The sequence below is a fragment of the Lactuca sativa genome, chromosome 1, assembly GCF_002870075.4.
Source record: "Lactuca sativa cultivar Salinas chromosome 1, Lsat_Salinas_v11, whole genome shotgun sequence".
Lineage (NCBI taxonomy): Eukaryota > Viridiplantae > Streptophyta > Magnoliopsida > Asterales > Asteraceae > Lactuca > Lactuca sativa.
Genome location: NC_056623.2, coordinates 14,766,075 through 14,770,129, shown reverse-complemented (window position 1 = coordinate 14,770,129; position 4,055 = coordinate 14,766,075). Strand labels below are relative to the sequence as shown.

Genomic DNA, 4,055 nt, shown 5'->3' with positions numbered 1-4,055 from the left:
AAAGTTGTAAAACATACACGCACATCAAAAAATAGAACAAAATCAATTTTCATTGCATAATTTAACTTCAATGCCAAAATCGAAAAAAAAAACAGAAAATTGAAAGCTTACATGAAGGTAAAATACAAAATGGTCCCATATAATTGAATCTTTTCTTAATTTCCGTCCTTTTTTTCAAAGGAAATTGTTATTTCTTGCTATACCAGAAAGAAATGAAAGAATGATGCTATAAATTGAATTATTTTTCAAAGTAAAGTGCTATTTCTGCACAATAAACAACTATTTACACGGGAACACACAAACGATTTTTTTCAAAAATTTCTCAAATATATTTTAGAAAAGTACATTGGTATTTCTGGAATTTAACACTCCAAAAAGCAATCTATATCTGTTTTTTAGGATATTATAACAGCACAATTTCATTTATTTTGACAATTTCTACTAATCTAAAAGCACATAGTATAAGGGCAGTTTAGGTAAAAATAGACATTTTATGTATTTTGTTTGAAACTGGGACTGTTTCTATTAAGAAAAGTACATTGCTATTGTTGGTGATTTGTTTCACTAATGTGATTTAAGTGTAATGGGATTACTTTTGTTGACCAAAAGTGATCTTGATAAATATTAAACAAGTAAGGAAGGTGTGGAGTGCACACTTGTTTAAGTTTATTCAAGATTAAAAGTAGACTGTCATTTAGGGGCGAAGCCCCTGAACGAACGGGGGTTCGGGGGCAGCGCCCCTGGGAGCGGGGTCCAAGGGGCGGCAGCCCCTGGCGGGGTCCAAGGAGCAGAGCCCCTGCCAGGTCAGCGCGAAATTTTTTTATTTGGGTTATATTGTTGTATTGAAAATGCATTAGAAATCCAAATTTAGAATATTTGACCCGTTTTTGATTTGGTATTAATTCTTATAGAAAATCCGGATTTATGACAGTTTGTTGACTGTTGCCAAACTGTTTTATGACAGTTTTGACAGTTTTCAGACAAAGAAGGTATTTAACCGATTTTGGTCAGTTTTTTCTGGTACTTACGAAAATTCATATAGTCATTCTCTATTCTTTTCTCTTCTGAGTCTTATCCAATCAAAGATTAGGGAGTACCACCCAATACTTTGATTTGATAGTGAAATCACAATTCTCAGAATTTCCAAGGCTATTTTATCCCTATTATCTTACAGCTATAACCGCCTACACACATTTTGAAATAAACAACTATTTACACAGGAACACACTTACGATTTTTTTTCACAAATTTCTCAAATATATTTTAGAAAAGTACATTGGTATTTCTGGAATTTAACACTCGAAAAAGCAATCTACTTCCGTTTTTAGGATTTATAACATCACAATTTAATTTATTTTGGCATTCTTTAATAAAACACATATGATATATAAAAATGACAATTTTAAAGGTTTTGGGGAATTAATACAAAACAGGTTGTAGTAGTATATTAAAATTACAACAAAGGGTATCCAAGGCAGAATGGTAATTAGTACTATATTGCCTTTGGATTGATTATTTGAGAAAAAAGAAGAAAAACTAATGCCTACAGAAATTGAAAGTTGAAGAAGAAGCATTATATGATTACACAAACACACACATAGATATACACAGCATGAAATAGCATTATGCTTTTGTTTTTTTTTTTTTGTTTTTTTGACAATTACATGATTAGACATGCACAAAAAAAGTACTACATGTAGAAATCGAAACAGAAAGTAGACGTATTACATGCTCAAACAACTAATAATTAAACATATCGATATATTATATGAAGTTCTAACATGATGGATGGTGATGTATATTATTGAGATTTCACTATTTAGCCCTGATTGTTGAGATACATTAAAATTTAAAAATATGACATATTTAAATTTAGATTGTTCATTAGATAAGAAAGAAATCGAATTCCATTTTAGGATGGGATAATAATACTTACGAAGTAAATCATATTTCGAAAATATGACCTGATTTATTCACCAAGACAAGATAAAGAAAGTGCCGATTTATAGGGATTATTTATTGAATTATTGAATTTAGGATTGCAAGATTTGAAATTTGAATTTGAAATGTTTCTGATCTTCATTTTGCTGAAACTTAGGAAGTCAGACGGATTTAACGGCCAGGGAGATTAAAGAGGGAGAAGGGCATTTACGGAAAATCACGTATAATAAAATGCTATCAAACTTTTAAACTACCTAACTTTTTTATTTTAGCAATTGACCATAAAAGATAACGTGGAAAGAAAAGGAAAGGATGGGGGTTGGTCTTTAAGATACAGTTTTATAATCGAATTCTAGTGTCGTTTCGTTTCTACTTTGTATTATAAATACATTTACCAATTAATCCATCCAAGTTATTAAGCTTCGGCTGAGTGCTGCAGAAATTAATCGATCAAGTAGAAGAAGGATGCCTGGCAAGTCGTTTGCTGAGCATTGTAATGAAAAGAATCCACAGATGCCCGATGAACCATGGGATCGTAATGCACCCATGCCGCCTGGTATTGCGTATATGTTTAAAAAGAAAACCAGTAACCCTGCTGTAAATTATGTAACTTATGATAATGCCAAACAGGTCGCTGGCAATTGTGCTAAGTTGGTCAAACAGGGGACTTTCGCCGGTATGCAATGGATCAAAGACAAGTATCAGAAACCCACCCAAAAACGCTGATTCTTATAGTATGTCATCTTTTAATTGGATTTTCCTTGTATCGTCTTAAAAGTCAACACCATCGATTTTATGGGTTTATTCCATGGTTTCTTGTATCATGATCCAATTGTTTGTTGTACTTGTATGTATTAAAGATAAAAATAAAGTTATTGTTTATGTCGGATTTTTTGTTTCTAGTGTTTTCTGTGTCGGCGGTCATTGATGGCTAATGTCTTGATTGGAGGTCAAGTCGGATTTATGAAAATTAGTCTGGTTACCCAACAGACAGATCTGAATGAACTACTTACTTTATCCCTATACACCATTCACATTTGTTACTCAAAACATGATCGTATATGATAGAAGGAGATCTTGTGTTGTGTTGTGCTTGGTATGTATTTAACCAATACATATAATTAGAATAGGAGTGGTTAGTTTGCTGTTAAAAAGAAGAATTTTATGTCAATAAGAAAAATAATGTAATATTTTTCCTTCTAGTATTATTCCTTGCTGTTCAATAAAAAAAAAAAAAACAAAAAAAAAAAGTAGAATTTTATGGGAAAAGTCTAGCTCGAATATATTTGTTTATGCAAAAGTCATTAATGTCATATTATATCCGTCATCAAAACTAGTCTTAAAAAAACCTCTTGTATGTGCATTCATATTGCTTGTAACAAAGACAACCTAACGGACTCAAACTCAACTACTTTGATCTCAAAAGTTTTAAATTGACTTATGAAGATGCAAAAAGTTTTAAATTGACTTATGAAGATGTGAAGTTTGTTAAAAATCTTCAATAAATCATTTATAGTAAATCAAATGAAATTATATGAATGTTGATTTTAACGGTAGTATGTTTGATTGTAATTTTCTTTTATTCTAGTTATTACCATAAAACTAAACTGAAACTGTGACCGTTTAACACTGATATGCTAATATTTTTTCCTTGTACCTAAAACCCAAATTAAGTTGAGATTTTGAAATTTGAGTTGCTTTTGAACCTTTAATACCATGGATATGCAACGTTTTTAAATTGATATCTAAATGTAGTTGATATTAAAAACCTAATATTTATTGTAAATACAAGGTGAATCAAATTAGTAGCATACAACTATTCTTTAATTAATATAAATTTATTTTCTAATTTTTAACAATATAATATCAAAGAAAATATCTGAATGGAGACCCCTTACGATCTAAGGCCTCATACCTCTGCACCACACACACACACACACATATATATATATATATATATATATATATATATATATATATATATATATATATATATATATATATATATATATATATATATATATATATATATATATATATATATATATATTTTACGGCTGCTATTGGCTGCTATTGACTGATTTGATGGTTTTAAAAGAGCTAATTATTATTTT

General features: G+C 30.0%; 1 long non-coding RNA gene across 1 annotated transcript; it reads left to right on the top strand.

Moving 5' to 3' along the window:
* The first annotated feature begins 2,141 nt into the window (after window positions 1-2,141).
* LOC111916725 (uncharacterized) lies at window positions 2,142-2,830 on the top strand. Its single transcript, XR_002858604.2, has 2 exons — window positions 2,142-2,497; window positions 2,572-2,830. It is a non-coding gene; the product is annotated as an uncharacterized LOC111916725 (long non-coding RNA).
* Window positions 2,831-4,055: the final 1,225 nt, after the last annotated feature.